Genomic DNA, 24718 nt, shown 5'->3' on the forward strand with positions numbered 1-24718 from the left:
AAAATAAATTATATATAAATATACATTTTTATATTTATGTATATTTTATTTTATATATAATTATAAATAATTAATATATAAATAGATTTTTTTTAAATGTATACATTCATGTGTGTGTACAGTATTTATATACATAATTATTATACAAAATACACACATATATTTGATGTAAACAAAAACAATTAGTCACGATTAATCATTTTGCAGCCTTACTCTCACTATATACTGATTAAATGTATAGCTTGAATTCACTGTAAGCTGCTTTGGATAAAAGCGTCTGCCAGATGCATAGATGTAAATGTAATGTAAATCTATACCCAAGCCATGTGCTTTGATTCACATCCATATCACAAAAGTATCAAATTATGCATCAAAGTTAAGTACTGACATTTATGAGTTTGTGTAATAAGAAAAGCTAATGGCCATGTGATGCTTAGCATGCACCACAAAATACAGCGAGGAATTCTGGTATTTTAAAGGTCTGATATGTCATTGTGTATTTGGTTGTAAGAGAGAGAAAAAGGGCAGGTCACGTGCCAAGATGAGTTCAGTCCAAATGCATTACTGAAGTAATGAGAACTACACAGGGAAAATATTGGCACGGGCCCAGACAGCTTAGAATGGGGTGGGGGGAGAGGTTACGTAAGAAAGCGGGACCCGGTTTTTGACTCCAATATGTTATTTAAAGGGCCATCTGGTGGCCACAATTTCAAGCGCTCTTTAATTCAGTACGCTTAGTCTGTTATCCCTCCCTCCTGGATATTTTCTGATGTCTCACCTCTAAACATCTCTGTCATGTACTGTAGTAAGGATCCAATCACCACCCCACCCTGTGTGTCTTCCCTTGATCAGTTATTAATGTGTGCGTTTGATCCGATCCGACGCACGTTTTTTCTATTAAATACTGCTGCGGGATATAAGACACTTTTCCATATGGATCTGTTTTGCAATGCCTATTGTTGTCTACTATCTGGCCATTTTTGGTCACTTTACATGGCCCGCAGTATCTGTTGATATAAATCTGGCTATGCATGATCAAACACAGACGTATGCATGTCTACACTGTCCTGTATATACTGTAGTACATAGCTTTATTTACCATACTGTACCTTTTCTTTTGGTCATTGTTTCTCACAATTACAAAGTTGTCACTGGGATGGTCCTAATATGTATCATTTAGGTACAGATATGGTACTAAAATGCACTCTTCAGATACAAATGTGCACTTTTTGGGTACAGGTTTTGTGAGATTGTACAAATAGTGAGTGACATGCATGCAAACCTATTATGTTGGATTTTTATCAATTTCATAATGTCAAAACAAAGCTAGTTTGGGAAAGTTCAGTATTCTGGTGTGTTTTATGCACTTCCTAAAAGTAATTAATTGTTTACAGAATTATAGCATGGCTTTATTAATGTTTCCCCAAGCAGCTTTTGTATATTAAACAATGCATCTCAATAATAGTTGCTTTCTAAATAGTCTAAAAGTCAGGGTGACAGATGGGAAACACACAAACGCATCAAGTGCTGTTTCAAATTTGAGAACGAGAAGTCCTGCTGTTGTAAATTTATTACTAAATTCAGCTACTTACAATTTATGCAATTATGGATTACAATAATAGATGTGCATTTGTACACTACTGTACTGCTTCCACGGCCAGAAATTGTATAATGCACAATATGCAGAAGATTTTCAGCGAAAAGCAATGAATAAATACAGCTGCAGCGCATGCAAAAATGCATTGCATTAACAGTTGCAATGATAAATAACAGAAATGTCCCATGCAGGAAGTTATAAAACCTCCTACATTAAATCACGAATATTTCAATAACTCCACGCTGAGCATGAATTAACACAGGCGCCTCGAAATACACACAACAGGACCTCCTGCATACCGGCCCGTGGCCAACAAACAGTAGCCGTCCCAAAACTTCCATCCGCAGGGGAAAAAATAACAGTGTCTATTAAATCTGGCACTGCCAGCCATTTACTTTCCATGCGCAAATGAGTACGGCAGGCACCTCGGAGTATCCACATTACCCTCAGTGACAGGACCGAGCATGCATCCGTGGAAAATCCCACAGGGGAGAGCGAGGAAAAAGAGATGGGTTGGGTGGGACGCGGGTTTGCCGCTGATGAATATCTTAGATTCTTGGCCTGACCCTTGCGAGTGACCTCCCAGCATGATTTACCTGGGAGGCTACTTTTATGAGCGACCGGTGGATGGTAAATCTATGAATGAAAGGTAGGTGCCGGCTCTGCGTCATGTGCGGGGATTATTCATGGCCGATGTAATAAGCTGTTAAAGTTATGGAAGAGGGCCAGCATCATGCTAGATCCTACATATATTGTGTCTTAAATACCTGCACAGCTGCCATGACTCATTTAGTCATTGTCCATTTATTATGAATCAAAGCTTCATATGCAAAAAAACACCTGCCTCAATGCAAAAAATAAAAATAATAATAAAAGCCAGAGGAGTTGTTTTATCATGCACATAAAAAGTCAACGGTTGCTTTTATGTCATGCATAACAAAAGTGACAAAATAAGCAAATAAACTTAAATCACAGCTATGCAACATTTCACAGATTTGAACAAAAAAAAAAGTATTTCATCTATTTGCACAAGTTAAGACAAACTCAACCTGTTAGGTGCTCAAATATCCAAGTGACAGGTCACAACACTTGTTGTTTATAGCTTCCTCTCTCTGGTGCCTTTTGACACTGAAGTGTGCTTCTCTCAAAAGCATGTGGAAAACATTTAACATCATTACAAAGTTAAACCATCTTCAGACGCAACTGTCAGCTGTGTATATGTTGTCTGATAAAGCACAACAGCACGTCTGCATTAATTCATGCACAAAAGCATCAAGCCGAGAGATCGGATCCTCACCTTGCAAGCAGCGCTGAAACTCCCAGCTGTTCGGTGTGTGCGCGCGTCTCTAACGCACTCCTCTAACTCTTCCTAACTGACGGCTTTCATCCACAAGTCACTGCATGGCTCTTATTACACCCAAATGCAAAGAGAGCATGGGAGAGAGGAGGACAACTAGTGAGAGGAAAGAGAGAGAGAGAGAAAACTTAGCCCAACCCAGAAAGATAAGTGAAGCTGGCAAAAATCTCCCAAGCATGACAAAACCGAAGTGTTTCAACTTTTTTTGTTTACTCTCATCCACTCCTGAAATTTCTATTAAAGGGACAGTTCACCCAAAATAAAAAAAAACTATCATCCTTTAACTTCATTATTTGCAGTACAGTATATGGTGACCAGAGCTCTTCAAGCATTAAAAAATACATCAAACATTATTAAAGTCTGAAGTCATGCAATGATTTGTGAGGAAATTTGTAATCGTTTTCAGATATTTGCAAATGCCATGGGAGCGTTCACATTAACACAATTCAAACCGGTTTAAGGTCAGTAAAGCATTTGCCATTGATTATATGTCTTGTAACCAATGATTCATTTTATGCTGAAGACATACAATCACTTAGTAGGAACTTTTTAATAATTTCCAATATTTGCCAACGCCACAAGAGCATTCACATTAACACAATTCATATTCAAAGCGGTTTAAGGTCAGTAATGCCAAATGCCATTTATTATATGTCTTTTAACCAATGACTAATTTTATGCTGAAGCCATGCAATCACATTGTGAAGAAATTCTTTAATAATTTTCAGATATTTGGCAGTGCCATGAAAGCATTCACATTAACACAATTTAAATTCAAAGCGGTTTGAGGTCAGTAATGCCAAATGCCATTTGTTTTGATACAATCTATTATAACCAATTACTAATTTTATGCTGAAGCCATGCAATCACTTTGTGAGGAAATTGTTTATAACTTTCAGATTTGCCACTGCCACAGGAGAATTCACATTAACACAATTCAAACTGGATTAAGGTCAGTAAATCCAAATGCCATTTATTATATTTCTTGTAACCAATGACTGATTTTATGCTGAAACCATGCATTCATTTTGTGAGAAACTTTTTAATAATTTCAAATATTTGCCAGTGCCACAAGAGAATTCACATTAACACAATTCAAATTGAAACCGGTTTGAGGTCGGTAATGCCATTTGTTTGATATGTCTTGTAACCAATGATTAATTTTATGCTAAACCATAAAATCACTTTGTGAGGAACTTTTTAATAATTTTAAATATTTGCCACTGCCACAGGAGCATTCACATTTACACAATTTAAACTGGTTTGAGGTCAGTAATGCCAAATGCCATTTATTTTGATATATCTAGTAACCGATGACAAATTTTATGTTAAAGCCATGAATCACTTTGTGAGGGAACTGTTAACAGTTTTCAGATATTTGCCACCGCCACAGGAGCATTCACATTTACACAATTCAAATTGAAACCGGTTTGAGGTCGGTAATGCCATTTGTTTGATATGTCTTGTAACCAATGATTAATTTTATGCTAAACCATACAATCACTTTGTGAGGAACTTTTTAATCATTTCAAATATTTGCCAACGCCACAAGAGCATTCACATTAACACAATTCAAATTCAAACCGGTTTGAGGTCAGTAATGCCATTTGTTTTCATATGTATTGTAACCAATTACTAATTTTAAGTTTTTATTAAATAATGATTTAAATGTCATGAGAAAAATCATATGGACTACTTTTATTTTGCTTTTTCTACTTTTTAAAGCTTGACAGCTCAAGTTCCCATTCACTTTCATTGAATAGACAAGAACAGCTTGCACATTCTGCACAACATGTTTTGCTTTCAACAGAAGAAAGTCTTGAAGGTTTGAAACAGCATGAGAATGAGTTAATGATAACAAAGAGATTTTCATTTTGGCTGAACAATGTTTTTTTCCATTTTAAATTCAAAAGCCTATCTACTCTCTGAAGCAGCTTTCTTTCTCTAAAGTTCTTCTGCATCAAGTCTTCACTCTCCACTCTCGCCCTCACTTTCTCTCTCTCTCTGCAGCTGTAAAAGGGAAACACACCTGTCCGGCTATTATTAAAGCAGGTGATGACTTCTTATGACGAGAAAATGCTGAAACCTTCTTCCCTTTTCCCTGTTATTTTCACGAAATGCGATGACAGCTTCTCATTATCACGTTCCAGAGAAAAATCATTCCCGCTGAATCTCTGTTGTTCATCTTCTCTTTCAACTCAGTCTTAGAGTTTTAGGCCTTACAAATTAGCATTACATCATCATTTTTAAGATTAATTTCGAAGTAACTTCACATTTGGGGAAGGGCCCTGTGAAATTTCTCAGGAATTAGATTTCTCTGAAATTATAACCCACTCTTTGAGACCAGGTCTGGTGAAGTTTAGTAAAGATGTGTTATACTGTAGGCGATGTGGATGTCAAAGGTCAAACTCTGAGAATGCAACCGTGCGTATTAGCATTGTAAAGGAAAGTCTCTGAGGGACAACATATTATAAATGAATTATTGCAGAAAGAAGTACCAGTAGGGCCAATAGCATAATACAGCAGAAATCTGCAGCTTATCTTGGCTTAGTAGACTAGTCTAGTAGACTCATGGTGACTACTGGACTGTACAGAAAGTATGGCAATCCCTCCCTTCAGAGTGTTTGACAGTTGGGGAGATAAGATATTGATGTATTTACATTTACAGTAATACTGTAAGTCTGAGCATGATTTCTTAAAAACGGTGTCTGTTTTTAAGTGTTGCTGAGAAATATAGTATCAGATGCCAGACTGAACAAAACATTTGGTTATGGCCCAGTGTGAGGTTATCAATGGGAAAAGGTCAATCGACTACATTAAACATATTTGTTAAAAATGTTAAATTACAAACCGCAAGATTTAGGTCGGGTAAATGTGTTTTTATGTTCTGAAGGGTACTATAAGTGACAAGAGGCAACCAACTTGATTTTGACAGTTTTGAGAGCTTCAAAAATGACATCATGTCAGCTGGAGAAGATCTGGAGAAAGAGGATGGACAGTAGGATTAAACAGAGTCCAGGAGATGTTGCAAAGGGATATTAGAGAGGGGAGATTCGCTGACCACCTGTGCCAGAAAGTGAAAGGGCCCAGAATCCAGCATGTAAGGGTAATAATTACTTCCAGATAATGCAATAAGTTTGGTACCCACGTGAACAGCTGCCCCTTCTGAGTACCCTTGCGCCAGAAGTGATGCTTAAGAAAGAAACTGTCATCACTTCTCATCACATACTGTAAAGCTGCTGTCATGGAAGTGAAACGATCAGGCACAGTGGTTGAAAATGAAGTACCTGGAAGGTTTTAGGTTTCAGGACTGTGAAAAATTATCATTCACTGTGACAGATATTCCCTTGAAGACGTTTAAAGGACAGTTCACACGTAAAAAAATGTTATTTAACTTTCTTCTATTTAAAAACTGAACAGTTACAAAGAACAATGAGCTATTTTTTAATAAAAAAAAGTTGTATTTAGGACTGAAGCTGTCATTCTGCATTAGATCTACTTTTAGGATTTACAGAAGAAAGTGATTTAGGTTTGGAACGATAATGATGGGTGTGTAAATAATGACCTGTTGCTACAACCACGGGCAGGCTTGATGTTGCATTACAATTGTTATTACGTTCGTATTGTTTTGGGTTAATTGTGCACTATTTTTCTTATTGCTGCTGTATATTAAGGGGGGCATTTCACAAGACTTTTTAAGATGTCAAATAAATCTTTGGTGTCCCACGTATGTGAAGTTTTAGCTCAAAATAGCATATAGATAATTTATTGTAGCATGCTGAAATTGCCACTTTGTAGGTGTGAGCGATGTAGGTGCCATTTTTGGGTGTGTCCTTTAAAATGCAAATGAGTTGATCTCTGCATTAAATGGCAGTGGTGTGGTTGGATAGTGCAGATTAAGGGGTTGCATCACAAGGGGAGGCACATTTCAGTGACCTATTTTTTCACATGCTTGCAGAGAATGGTTTACCAAAACTAAGTTACTGGGTTGATCTTTTTGACATTTTTTAGGTTGATAGAAGCACTGGGAACCCAAATATAGCACTTAAACATGGAAAAAGTCAGAAGATTTTTATGATATGTCCCCTTTAACTTTTTTTTAATTCTTACACTCAAAAAAGAAATTCAGCATAAAGTAAAAAAAAAATTTGGTTTTGCAAGTCAATATAAACCTACTATTTTAAGTTTTGACTTTAAAAAGTTGACATAACTTATAAAAACAATTTGAAATTGTTTAACTTAATAGTAATTAAATATGTTGATTCGACAAAAATGCTGCATTTTTTCCCCGTGTAATATTATCCTGGTTTATTCTTTATTGTGTATTTAATTACATTTTATTGTTTCTGTAATTTGTTGTTTCCTTTGTCCTTCTTCATTGTCATATGAATTCACATTTTCATTCATGCATTTGGCAGACTTAAAGCAACTTACGTAAACTGTTACAGTGCATTCAAGCCATATACTTTTTCGGTGTGTCCTCCTGGGATCAATCCCATGACCTTCTGCACTGCTAACACAATGATTTACCAATCGAGCTTTACAGAAACCGTACCACGTAAAGAGGACAAAAAGATGACAAAAGACCTTGAATTCAATTGAAATCTAAATGGCTTAAAAGTAGGGATGCACCGATACAACATTTCTACCGATATTGTTAGATATTAATAGTTTTGTTTTTAACTCCTTGTTTCAAATAATTATGTCATGAAATCTTACCGTGGGTTCACACCAGCCACATTTGAGGCTTCAAAATCACGTCTATCGCGTGTAGTTTGCCGTTTGAACATTTTGAGTTTACTCGCTTCATTCTAGTCATCGAGACATTCACGCAGAAATTTGCATCATGGGAGGGGCTTCTGTAATCGCGTCACTTCTAGAGAAAGCTCCTGATTGGTTAACGTGGTGCTTTTTTCCACCAAAGTTCAAATGTTTCAACTTGTGCGTTTGCCGCGGCAACACTCAATTCGCGCCAATGAGGAATTAGAAGGGCAGAAAGGAAACCACAATTTTATTTCTAAAAACAAACAATCACGCAGGATAAGTTCTGATTCATTTTTTCCTGCAACTTTTGACTTTCTATAGTGATGGAAAAAAATGCAGATTATAGGCTAGTATATCAATGCATCCCTACTTGAAAAATTTGAAGTCATTAGCAATGTACGTTAGCAATGCAAAGGTCACACAGTGCTTTGATGCACTGCGAGTGACTCAAAGCATCTGCCAAATGCGTAAATATACTGTACTTACTAATCAACTTACTAATGTCATGTGGACCATATAATCTAAAAAAAAAAAAAAAATGTATGCCAGAAAGTTCATTTTACCATTTGCATTCATCTTGAAAAAAATTTGGAGAAGCTCAGCCTCTTTTGGACCGTTCTTGTCTTTGGATAAAATCCTCTGCTAAGTTTAAAGGAGACATTATGGGTGCAGGACCACGAGAGTAAGGCCAGCCGGTCATCCCGAGCAGGTGGTTCGTCTACGCCACCCTGTTTCTGGAACATGCATGTGGTATCCATGTTAAGCGAGGCAGACGTGCACTGGTGGGCTTATGGCAGCGTTAACCGGTGTACAATAAGCTCCATATGTGCCCTTACACTGTCTGCCAGGAGAGATCTGTTTTCTTTTGGCCACATGCTGCCGTTGTGAACCTGAACCAGGGTTGGCGATTAGAGGGATGGAGCTACAATAATTGAAGGGAAAGAAGTTCTTCCAAAAAGTTGGATTTTTAGCAAAAACATGAATCTTGGTCATCATGAACATTTGTTTGGAAATGTACAAAGCTGTTAAAAAAAGTGTTTGTCTTCACTATAATGAGTGATTTGAAGCTCTGGTTAATAATAAAAAAAAGTTTTTAGCACATAATAGCCACATAGGTAAATATGGTTTTGGGAAACATGAGGGTAAAATGGTATTTATGTGCTATACTTTGTTTTGTGAACAGGGGCCTGTTCCTAATCTCGGTTTCGATCTACAATAATTTTTTCAAGCTGAGCGTTCACATTTTTTTCCAGAAAGACATTTTCTTCTTTAATTCTTTCCAATATCGATTGAACTTTCTGAAGCTGACGAAACGAGATGCTGTCAAATGTTAAGTACATGGCGTAGTTCCGCAAAACAAATTATCAAGTGTTTTACTTCTCAAAAGCCAGGTTGGTAAAACTCAATTCTGTTTGGCAGCCCATGATATATTTCTTATTCCGAACAATTACGACACCGGCTCAGTAATCGTTCCGTCCTCTCGCTGACTTTCTTACTCATTTCCACTCCCAAATTAGATTATTTTTGCTGGAATTAAAGAAGCAGTGATTCACATATGTTCATGTCAGTTACAAACCCATAAATTCAAGCAGATCATGGCTGTAAGATTGGGTTTGTGATTACAAAAGGATAAATCTCAATCCAACATAGCAGGAAATCCTGAAGATGTATGTCACAAAAGAAGGCAAGGCGAGATCACAGAGAGTCTTAGTGGACCTTTTAATCAAATAAACCCCAAATTACCCTTAACTTACCATTTCTTACCCAAATTATTGTAAAATAATAGTTTGAGAAAAAAATTTTAAAGACCTAACCTAATCCTAAATCCAACAATCTGTCAATTCCTCCAAAACCAAGTGATATTAAAGCAACACCAAAGAGTTTTTTTTAACCTTAAAATAACGTTTCCAAAAAAGTTTCAGTGGTTCATCCACTTGAAACAGGTTGAATGGCACTTTCACATTTGCTTTGCAGCCCTCTATCGGCCAAAACCGCACTAAAGAAGTTTCCAACCGTCGGGTAGTGGTCATGTAGTTCGAGTGAAAACTACAAAAACTTGCTTTACGGCAGACCTACAATCCAATCAGAGCCAGCTATGCTGCAATATTTATGATAGTGGTAATGGAAAATTACGCTTCTAACCTGGAGGGGGAGCAAAGAGCAAAAACTATTTTGTGTTGCTTTAAAAGCTGGCCAAGTGGAAAAATGTAAATACTAAAAAGCAATGGGCCCAAGACTGATCCTTGAGGAACACCCGATTGCACCATACCAACCTCAGACTTGCAGTCACCCATCACAAAAAACTGCTTACGATCAGAGAGGTAGGACTTAAACCACTTTAATGCAGAATCAGAAATGCCAAATAAGTTTACGGAATCCAGACGGAAGTTGCTCAAAAAGATAGTTACTGAAAGATAAGAAAGCTGTTGGGAAGCCACTGTTTATTCTAAACTTTTGGCGAGGAATGGAAGATTAGAAATGGGAACGGAAATTATTTGGTTTATCAAAGTTCATGTTATTAGTCTTTGGTAAAGGGATGACAGCAGCAATTTTAGATGCTGCTGGCACAAAACCGGTGCATAGTAAATCATGTGCTAAAAAAACATTACCTATTACATAGGTGAGTAGAAGCAGGCACATTGGAAAGGCTGTGATTTTTAAGCAGCTTATTAATTGAGCCAAACCGTTTGTTTAGTGTTTCTCTGATTACTGACAATTATCTGAGAAAAGTAAACAGATCTAGCTGACACCATTTCAGTCTTATATTCGAGTAAGCTGTCTTTCCAAGCCTGGTGATGAACAGTTAAACCAGATATGCGCCATCTACGCTCCATTTTGCGACACAGAGCCTTCATTAAACGCAGCTCATCATTGTACCAAGGCGCAGAGCGTACAAAAGAAACAGATTGTGATTTCAAGGGAGCCAGTGGGTCTAAACCAGACAGGAGAACAGAATTCAGCACAGAAATGTTATCATCCAGATCATCAGAAAGAGAATCACAACTTAAAAAAAGAGTCAATAAAATCTGAAAAGTCAGTGGGCTCAATAGATCTTCACTGAAAAAGACAGAACGGTGATCAGACAGACCTAAATCAGAAGTTGACGACTGATACACAAATGAAACATTAGAAACCACGAGTTGATCTAATTCGAAGCACTCCAATATGGACAAAAAAGTCTTTAGTTATTGTAGAGTCTCTTATATCCATATGGATGTTAAAATCTCCCAGAAGAATAATTCTTTCAAATCTGAGGCAGAGAAAAGACATCATATCTAAAAATTTTGATAAAAAGTCTTTATTTGACTTAGGAGTCCTGTAGAGTAGCCACAGCAGTAAAGGGAGGCGCAGAAACACTCAGAACCAGACATTCAAATTAGTCAAATTTGAGGGCAGCCAAGAGACGCATGTTGAACTGTTGATTGTGTAACACAATAATACCTCCCCCTCTACCAGAGAAACGCAGACGATCAAATAATCCAAATAGATCAAATAAACCCGCAGTTGTTCGTTAAAGGGAAGACCGTCAGATTCTTTGTGCCACGTTTCAGTTAAACAGACAAGATCCAGCTTTTGTTGCAAAATACTGTCAGATAAAATTATAGCTTTGTTATTGACAGAGCGCGGGTTAAACAATACTGATTTTAGCAGACAAGGGAAAGTAGATGAGTCTGATACAACCTCCCCACGCCTGAGTGCTGATAAATTATTAAAATTAACCACTGTAGGACTTAACAGCGGTTTATGGGGTTTGGGCAGAAATCTCGGATAAGCGACAGAGTTTGATGTTGACCATAGAAAACTACGCCTTGAGGAGCGATGTATGTAGCGCTTCGGTCGCAATATTCCAACATGACTGCAGAAAGCACGTACATCTTTCGCCATATCAAAGTGTCTGTTCAGGTTCAACAACTGGTGAGCAGTGTACCTGAGAGCCATTCGGGGAGAGTCCACACCAACAGCAGCCTCACAGCGGTGTAAGCAATGGTCCTGGTCCAGGCAGCAAAATTAGAGTAATTTCCAGTTAACCGCACTCAGAGATAAGATCAGTAATCCAACATGCAAAACGTGATTCCACATCACAATATAATAAAAAGACACAACTGTCTTCACTTTACTGGCTCGAAGCAAAGGAAACTACTAAAACTACTAAAAATAAACCGGAGAGAGGAGCGGCAGCCAAAACGCACCAGCGTGCCCTTTCAACTGGATGTGACCATTTGACAATCTCTGTGTCTTTTCTTTCTCAATGTCTTATTGAGATTAAGAAATGGATGTCTGACCATTTTCTTTGTCTAAATACAGGGTTTCTGCAGGGTTTAGTCAGTCAAATTTAAGACTTTTTAAGACCTTTTTATGACCATTATGATTTAAATTTATGACCTAGACGAATAACGAAAAATAACATAGAAATTCCTTTCAAAAGTGTTTTTTTTTAATTTCATTGAAACTAGTAACAAGTTTTATTAGTAAAGGTTCCACTTTCTTAAGAATAACAAATTGAAGGCTCCCTTTTCTTAAGCATCAAGAACACAGGAACAACACTTAACAATTGTGTGTGGCACTGGATACGAGACAATCGGAATCCCGTGCTGTACTTGGACCGGGTAGTGACGGAGCCGAACAAAACTGACTGATCGCCTGCACCCGCTGCAGACCTTTTACAGCAACTTTATGCTTTTCTGACTTTGCATGCGAACGTAAGGCTTTTATGCTAAGGTGACCAGATTTTTTAAATGAAAACCGGGGATATTTCCTAGTTAAATGGTCAAAATATCATTAAAATCTCATTTGTTGTTATCTATAAATAAAAAAATGGGGACAAAACGTTTTTGAAAGTTTTCTTCTTTTTATTGTTGTGGGTTCACTGCAAAAAATGACTTACTTCTTACTTAATAGTATTTTTGTCTTGTTTTCAGTACAAATATCTTAAAATTCTTAAATAAAGATGCATTTTCTTTATAAGCAAAATCCCCTAAGAAAAATCTAGCTTTAAGACAAAAAACATTTTTTTTGCTTAAAACATGCAAAAAGATTTTTTTTCTTGCATTAAGTAATGGAAGATTTTTTTTCCCTGTTTTAAGCACAAATTTAATATTTTTGTCTAAAAATTTAACTTATTTTGCCCATCAAGAAAATGCATCTTGACTTAAGAATTTTTTGATATTTGTATTGAAAACAAGAGGAAAAATACTAATAAGAAGGTCATTTTTTTGCAGTGTTTCTAATTCAATTAATTGTAATTTCTGTAGCCTAAATCTAATTGTTTTCCTTTTTTATACAAGAGACATACCTCATCAAAAATGACTTCTAAGGTACTAATTCAGTTCACTTAATTGGTTTATTACTTTAATTTAATATGCGTAGTTAGTACCTTAACCCCCGATAACTTTAACTGTTTTCATATCTTATAATGACTTGATTGATGATAATGACGCTTTCTCATGTGTCTCGTAGTAAATTCTTCATCGCGAAATCAGTGGCGTGCGCAAGTAATCAGTAGCTCGCGGCCCCCTCTGCTGGTGAAGATAATCATTACATGATTGCTTCGGTCTGGTGCTACAAACACTACATGTTGATCGGGTTTTCAGTGTATTTGCTTGTTGTTTTGGACGTGCTGAAACGGGGACATTTCCGGGGACAGAACACCAAAAAAAACGGGACTGTCCCCGGAAAACGTGGACGTCTGGTCACCTTATTTTATGCCTAAACTAGACAGCTCCAGCGCCTTCTTACACAGTGTGCAATAGGCTTGATACCGATTGTTTGCTACGAGCTTGAGCCAACTACTAAACGCACGGTTTTCGAGACATAGCTGGTTTAATGTACACTTTCCCATTGTGATAGACCCGGAGATTTCAGTTAAACTAAGCTGACCCTCAAGAATTTGCGGCTCGCGCGGGACCGCGGGTTTCTGAAGTACTTCCGACAAGTCTGTTTGCTGCACTGACGCATGGACCTTGTAGTCCTGGAACGCTGTGATTATCCCACCCAGATTCCTCAGACAGAACTACAACAGGCAAAACGAGTGAATGCCGCCGCCAGCGCATTTTTGTGGGGAAAGGCAACAATGAATGAACGAGTATATAAATTTAAGACGTGGCTAAATGTAATTTATGACCTTGTATGGAAAATCTGGATGTTTTTATGACTTTTTATGGCCTTAAATATTCATTATTAAATTTAAGACGTTTTATGACTTTTTATGACTCCGCGGAAACCCTGTAAATAGTGACAAGACTGAAGTGATGCTTGTTGGTTCACCTCATCAGTCCATAACATTATGTGTGGATGGCTATGCTTTACAATTCCAAACTAAATTAAAGCAATAAGCCCCGCGAAGCAGTGGGTTACCAGTGCATTTTATAACAGCTAAGGGGCATTTTTAAAGGGCAAAGGATAACAAACAGGAATACATTGCAATTGGTACAATACAATAAAAGTCACTTTATGATTTTTATGTATATGTAATCGTAATACATTTTTGCTTTTCTTTGTACAGCTTACAAGAAAGAGTTTTACATCTATTTTTGGTTTAAGTGAATGTTAACTGAGGTAACATGACAATCATGTTGATAAAATTTTCCTTGGAGTTGCATACGCAGGGGTGAAGCTTTAAGGGGAACAGAGGAGAGGTAACCCCTCCATTAATCAAAACTAGGAATTACACAATGTTTATTTATACAGTTATTACTGAAAACACATGTACAGTTGACACTCCAACCCGCCCAATATTCAGACCAAACCAAGAGATTTCTAGAGGAGAAAATGTAAGCAGTTCTGGACATGAAAGTACGCTTACTAATGATTTGATCCAACTGTGGTTTCTCATCGAAGACAAAAAACTCACCGCTGACATTTATTCAGCTTGTTAGGGCCACGTTTACTAAAACAGGCCAATAATGTCAAAAGCAAGTCCTGCATGCATGAAAGGCAATCATTGATAGAGGGTGAGTCCACACACATTTTGAATCCATCCTTCAAGGTTCATAGCATTTGTAGGATTGCATCTCACACCATGCTTTCTAATGTCTAGTTAACCCTAAGACAGGCGAATGTTTGAAAGACAGACGAATGGTTTGAAAAGGGAAAAACATCCAGTATGTGGCAGTCCTGTGGGAGAAAATGCCTTGTTGATGCTAGAGGTCAGAGGAGAATGGGCCGACTGATTCAAGCTGATAGAAGAGCAACTTTGATTGAAATAACCACGCGTTACAACCGAGGTATGCAGCAAAGCATTTGTGAAGCCACAACACGCACAACCTTGAGGCAGATGGGCTACAACAGCAGAAGACCCCACCGGGTACCACTCATCTCCACTACAAATAGGAAAAAGAGGCTACAAGTTCCACAAACTAACCAAAATTGGACAGTTGGAGACTGGAAAAATGTTGCCTGGTCTGATGAGTCTCAATTTCTGAATGTGGCGTAAACAGAATGAGAACATGGATCCATCGTGCCTTGTTACCACTGTGCAGGCTGCTGGGGGTGATGTAATGGTGTGGGGGATGTTTTCTTGGCACACTTTAAGCCCTTTAGTGCCAACTGGGGAGCGTTAAAATGCCACGGCCTACCTGAGCATTGTTTCTGACCATGTCCATCCCTTTATGGTACTAAAAAACGTTTTAGGTACTACTGTACGTAGTGTACCCAGTGGAAAACCCCCCAGAAGTAAGCTGACCCGACCTGACCAGTGGGGTACTATGCAATGGAAAAGCGCCATAAGTGTCTTCAAAAAACTTAAAAGTGTGGTTTGAATAAAACAATCAGCTACAAATTGCTACAAAATCCCATGAGAATATTCAATCGTCTCACTTTCATAGAAATGCACCACAAAATCTGATATTCATCTTTCTCTGCGGAAGCAGTTGCTTGTTTCAGTAGCGCCGCCTTTAGTTACAACCAAATCTTGTGTGTTTGCTGTGGTTGGTAATCAAAGCCGAGATGCTCTTTATTGTGTTTATTAAAGTCTTTGACTTATGAAATGTGGCTTCATGTGTCTGTGTTTTTCCGGCACAGATCTTCTCTCATATTAGTCATGTACGCCGGTGCTTGTAATTAAAAACAGACAGAGGAGTGCATTGTCCGGCGTCGAACAGTGAGTCTAGAGCAAGGAGTGAAGAGCGTGGTGGGACCTTAATTCTGTTCACCTCTCTTTATAAAGCAAACCTGAACTCTCGCTGGCCCAAATAAACATGTGCCATCCAGGTGCGTACATACGGTTTAAAGTCTGCTGTGCATTAGGGAGGCAGATGGGAGGGTTTATTCAGCCAGGTGGTATTTAAGGTGTCTGACTATGTCAGTGTGCATCAAAGCTTTGCACATTCCATCAGTGCACATTAAACGTACAGGGCACTTAGACCGAAAATGATAAGGAGCCAACGAACCCATCGGCATAACGCAAACTTTGATGCAAACATTTGGGCGTTGGGTGGAGATGAGCCATGCATGTTAAAAATCTACAGTTTAGATTTGTTAATAAGTCATATACGGACAAATCTTCGATCTTCCAACAAAAACATAAACTTTTCATCAACATGATGTACAGTAAAATCTGAATTATGACAAATATGTTGGCCTCTAGGAAAAATAAAAATGTCAAAAGATACCGTATGACCTCTTCAAATGCATCTTGACAGGTGTCATCTTTGTACAAATTAATAATATATAGGACAATAACTGCAGGTAAGAGTTTGAGCCATACGTCAAGCGGGCAAATAAAACCAACCAAACTGACATATTGTCATACCGCTATGCTGAATATTCGGCATCAACCCTGCAGATCTCCCTGAGAACAGGCCTTACTGTAAGCTTGATTGACAGGTGGAAGATTAAATCAGTGATTCGTTGAAAAGAGTCACAAACAGGGTTCTCCCAAGGGTCAAAGTTTCAAATCACACCTGCTCCCCGTAATATTGTAGCCCTCGGCGAAAGCAAGCCAGTCAAGACAAGCAATAAATGAGCCTTGAATTGTAATTCATGGTCATACTTTCAAAGAAGTATTTTTTACTGTATAGATAGGCTAACACTGTACAATTGGCATAATGTACAGTAGATTACACTTTTGATCTTTACATTTTAAGTTGATTTTTGATTTAAAAAAAAAACGTGCAGACAAGACAAAGATAGTCATAGTTTATGTTCAAAGAAACTGTTTAAGAAAATGATAAAGAAATGCAGAGAGTTATGCATGCTCGAAACATACGGCTTGTGATGTTTTCAAAGACAAAAACGTTGACATGCAGTCGACTAATAGGTTTGTCATTTTGGATTTTACAAGCCTGGTGGGTTTGAGGATGAAAAGACAACCATGAATCTTCATTTTAATGTCATTCATAGCGTGCATCATTTTAAACGCAGGTGGCGTTTTGCGATTTGGTTATGTAAGGCCAAAAAACATGCCTGAAAGTTATTTTTCATACAGTAAATATTTTATTTCATGTTTAAACCAGCTTTTGATGTGGCCTGACCTTTATCACTCATATTGGAAGTAAAAGGGTCAAAAAACAATTCAAAGAATCACATTTTTTTTCCAGATGTGAAGATTGAATTTCAGTCAATTTATGAATATCATCTGTACTGACCTTCTGGCAACTGGGAAAAGGAAGTAGGCTGTCATCGGCTACGTTGGTTTGTTTGCATTTCAAAACAAAACTTCAAAACGCCGTTGAGTGTGTTGGTGGTGTTGGTGAGGTGGCACTTTAAGTACGAGCAATACCACTTTCTCAATTATGCTTTCATAGCCTGTTTGGGACCAGAGAAGCAAAACAAAACCATCATCTGGACCTCAGCGTGTCTCGGCATCAGACGTGAACGAGAACAATGGAACGAAGACATGTGACCAATCTGCTTCTATTTAGGACCAAGAGAACATTTGGCTTGGAGATAAAGCAGCTCCATATGACTTGTTCTTCTCTGCATTTAGGTTATTAATTGGATCCAAGTCAACTGGTCGTCATGTTCCAAGCGGTCATGGATCGTTGTGTGCTGTGTTAAGACCTATTTACACCTAATTTTCCGCACGGAAAACGGGCATGGATGAATATATAGCCACCTTCACACCAAAGCTGCGACAGTAGTTTGTCTCTTTCTGAGGCTAGGTGGGTTTTTAAATAGTTTGAATGTCTAATAGTTACTTTGAATTTCCAAATGAGAATTCAGCATTGGCCCTTTAGTGTCAACCATTTTAACATGTTTGTGCAAATTATAAATACATTCATATGAGGTGACTGATATGAAATACTTTTGAGAAGTAATATCTGCAGGACTAAATAAAGTTAACTAGTAAGTGGATAATTTAATTATTGAAAGCCCATAAGGTCACATACATATATTACATATATTATAAGGTGGAAAAAGACACAATCTTTAAAAAAAATAACTGGATTAGATGAAAAATTGTATTGTGCCATTTTGGGGCCTAATATCTGGAATTTAATACTTTATTAAAGATTTATTTCTATACTACATCATTTCAAAAGGTCTATTTTAAAGTCCTTTATACATTTAATTCGGAAGGAAACCTAAAGTGTACACCCAGTGTACACAATTAAGGTACATTATAGAAAGTAAAAGATTGATAAACTTTAAAAAATCTCCTAAAAATACTTTAAGTAAAAAATGCAAAAAATTTCAATTCGAGTTGAAATTGTTTAAATATTTTAGGTGTTAGCAATTGAAATTATTTCTTACGTTTTTTTTCATCTTAATTTTAGGAGTTCACTGCAAAAAATGATTTTCAAGAAAACAATTCTTACTATTTTTGTCTTGTTTTCAGTAAAAATATCTAAAAATTCTTAAATTAAGATGCTTTTTCTTAATGAGCAAAACAACCAAAGAAAATAAGTCTAGATTTTAGACCAAAATATCAAATTTAAGTGATTTTGTGCATAAAACAAGCAAAAAAATCTGCCAATGGGGTAAGCATATTTTTCTTTAATTATTCTTGAATTTAGTGTTTATGAAAAATGTTTAAGATTTATTTGCTTACCCCATAGGCAGATTTTTTGCTTGTTTTATGCACAAAATCACTTAAATTTGATATTTTTGGTCTAAAAACTAGACTTATTTTCTTGGGCGTTTTGCCAATCAAGAAAAAGCATCTTAATTTAAGAATTTTTAGATATTTTTGTTGAAAATAAGACAAAAATACAAAGATTTTTTTTTTCTTGAAAATCATTTACAATGTTCACCCACAAATTGTCCCCATTGATTTAACCATAGTAATTTTATTCCTATTATAAAAAAGTCACTAGGCCCATTTTTTGGGTTAAAAAATGTACACATCATTTTTGCAGTGTTTATAAAGTTTATAAAATTTAATTTTTTAGGTGTAACCAATTAAAGGTTTTAAAGCGGAGCAGCTTTCACTTTTTACAGTAGTAGTGTGACGGATCACAGTTGATCCGTGATCCGTACGGATTACGACCCACGGTTCAGCTCACATGCAATTCGCGGATTGATACGCAAATTTAAATATGAAAAGTTTTTCATGTGCATGTGTTTCAAAGGCTTTCAAATGTTAACAATCAATTGATTTTAAACAATTTAACCACAAAAAGGCGCTAAAGTGAGCAGATTTCTCCACGCAGAGATGTGTCCAGTCCAACTCTAATCAGATGTGATCATCCCAACTGTACTGTATGCCCTTCAAAGATCAGAACTCTTGATGTGTAAACTTTAGAGAAAGTTGCGCTACTGTGTCTCATACTGTAGTCGGTTAAAATACATTTGGCGAATAGAGCAATGAAAAACAACACAACATTTTTATGTGGAGCGACTGCATCTTCGTCTGTGTGTGCGCACACGTTTAAGTGCACTCAAAAGTGCACACACGTAGAGACGCGTTTTAAAAAGCAAGCGAACTCCACAGTATTCTTTTTCTAATAAAACATTTGTTTATGTCTTAAGTTTATGTATAGATTAGGCAGAAACCAGTCCGTGCGTCTCTTAAAGAGACAGTAACCTCAATTAACCTACCTAAGTGTGTGTCATTAATGTTAATCAAACAACCCAAGACAAAGAGAAAATCACTTCTGCAGCTCTATAAAAATAATTATTATATTTAATTTATACAATAAGGACAGTGCTATTATTCATTTGATTCAATTTTTGTACCTAATGCTAATTTTAGACCTTACTTAATGTGCAACTTTTTTATAAATGTTTGTAATTTCTTTATTTGTTCTTATTAGATTTTTCCCACCCCTTTTTTGCTGATCCGAAAAATATCTGATCCGTTCCTCAAAAACAGTAATGTGATCCGAACCGTGAGTTTTGTGATCCATCACAGCCCTATTTTACAGTGTATGTAGTACTGTATGTGTATTTGTTAACATAAACCAAAATAAAAATTAATATATATAAAATACATAAATACATATCATAATCTATATATATATATATATATTGTTTATAAATGTTTTTGAAAAAGTGTATTTTGTGTTTTTGAACACTTTCAATAAATCATTGTAATATTGTAAGATGATAAGAATTTTTCTAGCCTATATTTCATCTCAGATGATGTATTCAGGTAAAAACAAGGTTTAGCACAATGAATATATTCACTAGAGCAAACAATATTAGCTCATTATAATTCTTCAGGAAATATTCAAAAGTTATGAAAAAAGTGCTTTCCTGTTCCCAAGCATAAATCACTTGACCTGGTCTCCTTTTAGCTATTAAATGATCTCCATTCATCACAAATGCTAAATTCTGCTCGGTTGATTTATTACAGTTCACGCCTCCTATAGTAAACCCAAAATTTGTGAATAAATCATTGGTGTATCTCTAAAAGATATCAAAGACTAAGTGACACCAGTCACGCCAGAGTACAAAAGCACAATGGATTTAGTGCTTACAGTGGATGGATATTATATCGAGTGTTTCTATAGTCTATATGAATAAAAAAAAGCGGTACAGATTTGGACAGTGGAGACGGTGCTCCTAAATGTGGATTCTGCCACATAGATACCCTGGCCACATAGAGACAGAGAAGAGACCTCAGACCACAGAGACGTACAATTATCCCAAACAAGAAGGACTCGCCAAACTCTTCCCACTGCAGCGGACAACAACAGCACATATATACCAGCATATGCGCACACAAGAGGAACATGTGTAGCCACTTGTCTTGAGCTCTAAATCATCACCTCTTTAAATGGCTTTTGCATACTTGTAAACAAATAAGCAAAACAGTCGAGCTTCGGATTTGACAAAACTGTACAGAGGTAAACAAAAATGTTTTGAAACATCTGTCACATAAATCATATTAAAGCTGCAATACGTAATCTTGTATGATTAAAAATAAACAAAAATTTGTTATTGAGAAGGTACATAAAAATAGATTTTCAAAAACATAAACTTGTAAACTAATTATACGTTTATAAGTTAAAGGGACACTCCACTTTTTTAAAACATTTGATTAGGTATTTGATGATTTTACACAGTACCTGAAAATAGTTCCCTGCAATTGAAAGTTACCAGGGGGCTATTTTCGGGCACTGCGTAATATTATTGCACCTGCTGCACCCATGGTATGGCAACAAAGTTCTTAAACATTATGCCGGAATGAGACTAAGCCTAGCCATATCGGCCTAGAAAAACGCAACTTTAAATTTTCTGTTTCTTTAGTACACAATGTAACTACAGAAGATTCAAGTTTTAAATAGGAAAAATATCGAAACTCTTTGGTTTTTTTTGAGCGAGATGCTAATGGTCTAATCAGATTCAATGGATTATGCTAAGCTATGCTAAAGTGGTAGCGCCAGACCCGAAGATCAGCTGAATGGATTCCAAAACGGTAAAAATCACCTGCAATTTATGCATCAAACAGAGATGGCGATATAGATATAAATAGGTTACGGATGGCTGTTTTAAAGATGCAATGTGGGACTTTTAAAAGGATCTTGTGACAAAGATGCAATATAACATACATAACTATATAATCAGAGTGTGTAAAGATCTTACAAAATTGTTTTATTACCTTATGCTGGGTTCACACTAAATACAAAATAGAGTGTCAAATTCCCTTCTACTGCGTCTAGTTTGCCACTTGAACATTTCGAATGCATTCGCGTGTCTAGAGCGAAATAGAAAAAGCATAAAAAGCTAGAGTTTGAAGCAAAATTGACACGCATCCAAGGCGAAATCCAATTCTTGTGGGAGGGGCAAGGAGTGACTGCTGCCACAGCAGCAAGCAGGCTCCTGATTGGTTAACGCGGCGCGAATTGACGCCAAATTTCAAAATTTTCAACTCAGGCGTCAGACGCGAATTCTGAATTCATACCGCACCACGCTTAACGCCTCATTCGCACTGCAAAACCTTTAGACACGCATACACGTGTCTTGACATTGACTTAACATTGAAATCATTAGCGCCAGACGCTCTGTTCGTGTTTGGTGAACTGAACGCGCGAATAAGTCGAATTTGCGTTTACCGTGTCACGCTTAACGCCTCATTCGCATTGCGAAACCTTTAGACACGCATACACGTGTCTTGACATTGACTTAACATTGAAATCATTTGCGCCATACGCTCTGTTCGTGTTTGGTGTGAATGCAGCATTAGAATGAGCCATTTTTCAACTCGAGCGTCAGACGCGAATTCGCCTCATTGTCGCGAACTGAATGCGCGAACTGAACGCGCGAATAAGGCGAATTTGCGTTTACCGTGTCACGCTTAACGCCTCATTCGCATTGCGAAACCTTTAGACACGCATACACGTGTCTTGACATTGACTTAACATTGAAATCATTTACGCCATACGCTCTGTTCGTGTTTGGTGTGAATGCAGCATTAGAATGAGCCATTTTCCACTCGGGCGTCAGACGCGAATGCGCCTCATTTGCGCGAACTGAATGCGCGAACTGAATGCGTGAATAAGGCGAATTTGCGTTTACCGTGTCACGCTTAACGCCTCATTCGCACTGCGAAACCTTTAGACACGCATACACGTGTCTTGACATTGACTTAACATTGAAATCATTTGCGCCATACGCACTGTTCGTGTTTGGTGTGAATGCAGCATTAGAATGAGCCATTTTTCAACTCGAGCGTCAGACGCGAATTCGCCTCATTTGCGCGAACTGAACGCGCGAATAAGGCGAATTTGCGTTTACCGTGTCACGCTTAACGCCTCATTCGCATTGCGAAACCTGTAGACACGCATACACGTGTCTTGACATTGACTTAACATTGAAATCATTCCCGCCAGACGCTCTCTTCGTGTTTGGTGTAAATGCAGCATTAGAATGAGCCATTTTTCAACTCGGGCGTCAGACGCGAATTCGCTTCATTTGCGCGAACTGAATGCGCGAACTGAACGCGCGAATAAGGCGAATTTGCGTTTACCGCGCCACGCTTAACGCCTCATTCGCACTGCGAAACCTTTAGACACGCATACACGTGTCTTTACATTGACTTAACATTGAAATCATTAGCGCCTGACGCTCTCTTTGTGTTTGGTGTGAATGCAGCATTAGAATGAGCCATTTTTCAACTCGGCCGTCAGACGCGAATTCGCCTCATTTGCGCGAACTGAATGCGCGAACTGAACGCGTGAATAAGGCGAATTTGCTTTTACCGCGCCACGCTTAACGCCTCATTCGCATTGCGAGACCTTTAGACATGCATACACGTGTCTTGACATTGACTTAACATTGAAATCATTCGCACCAGACGCTCTCTTCGTGTTTGGTGTGAATGCAGCATTAGAATGAGCCATTTTTCAACTCGAGCGTCAGACGCGAATTCGCCTCATTTGCGCGAACTGAATGCGCGAACTGAACGCGCGAATAAGGCGAATTTGCGTTTACCGTGTCACGCTTAACGCCTCATTCGCATTGCGAAACCTTTAGACACGCATACACGTGTCTTGACATTGACTTAACATTGAAATCATTTACGCCATACGCTCTGTTCGTGTTTGGTGTGAATGCAGCATTAGAATGAGCCATTTTCCAATCGGGCGTCAGACGCGAATGCGCCTCATTTGCGCGAACTGAATGCGCGAACTGAATGCGTGAATAAGGCGAATTTGCGTTTACCGTGTCACGCTTAACGCCTCATTCGCACTGCGAAACCTTTAGACACGCATACACGTGTCTTGACATTGACTTAACATTGAAATCATTTGCGCCATACGCTCTGTTCGTGTTTGGTGTGAATGCAGCATTAGAATGAGCCATTTTTCAACTCGAGCGTCAGACGCGAATTCGCCTCATTTGCGCGAACTGAATGCGCGAACTGAACGCGCGAATAAGGCGAATTTGCGTTTACCGTGTCACGCTTAACGCCTCATTCGCATTGCGAAACCTTTAGACACGCATACACGTGTCTTGACATTGACTTAACATTGAAATCATTCCCGCCAGACGCTCTCTTCGTGTTTGGTGTAAATGCAGCTTTAGAATGAGCCATTTTTCAACTCGGGCGTCAGACGCGAATTCGCTTCATTTGCGCGAACTGAATGCGCGAACTGAACGCGCGAATAAGGCGAATTTGCGTTTACCGCGGCACGCTTAACGCCTCATTCGCACTGCGAAACCTTTAGACACGCATACACGTGTCTTTACATTGACTTAACATTGAAATCATTAGCGCCTGACGCTCTCTTTGTGTTTGGTGTGAATGCAGCATTAAAATGAGGCATTTTTCAAATTAAGGCGTCAGACGCGAATTCGCCTCATATGCGAACTGAACGCGCGAATAAGGCAAATTTCATTTACCGCACCACGCTTAAAGCCTCATTCGCACTTCGAGACCTTCAGACGCGCATAAACGTTTACTTAACATTGAAATCATTTACGCCAGACGCTCTCTTCGTGTTTGGTGTGAATGCAGCATTAGAATGAGCTGTTTTTATATTCATACACCGCGGGTAACCTTACATGAAAGTCGCCATTCGTGCCGTCAGATTTCTTCAGTCCCCCTAAACAGACAAACTGTTCTTCAGGGTGTGCTTCGTCCCTGTTCACCTATTCTTTGCGTTTCGAAACTG

The 24718-nt window shown here is 37.9% G+C and overlaps 1 protein-coding gene across 4 annotated transcripts in view; it reads right to left on the bottom strand.

Moving 5' to 3' along the window:
- znf469 (zinc finger protein 469) overlaps positions 1-24718 on the bottom strand; it is a 359871-nt gene that overhangs the window by 91771 nt on the left and 243382 nt on the right. For 3 of the 4 annotated variants that reach the window (XM_065292186.2, XM_065292185.2, XM_065292183.2), the window contains one exon: positions 2895-3050. The exons of the other annotated variant lie outside the window; for it this stretch is intronic. The gene's annotated coding sequence lies outside the window, so the exon portion shown is untranslated. The remainder of the gene's footprint in view (positions 1-2894; positions 3051-24718) is intronic. 4 annotated transcript variants of the gene reach the window in all.

Source organism: Paramisgurnus dabryanus, chromosome 23, assembly GCF_030506205.2.
Source record: "Paramisgurnus dabryanus chromosome 23, PD_genome_1.1, whole genome shotgun sequence".
NCBI lineage: Eukaryota > Metazoa > Chordata > Actinopteri > Cypriniformes > Cobitidae > Paramisgurnus > Paramisgurnus dabryanus.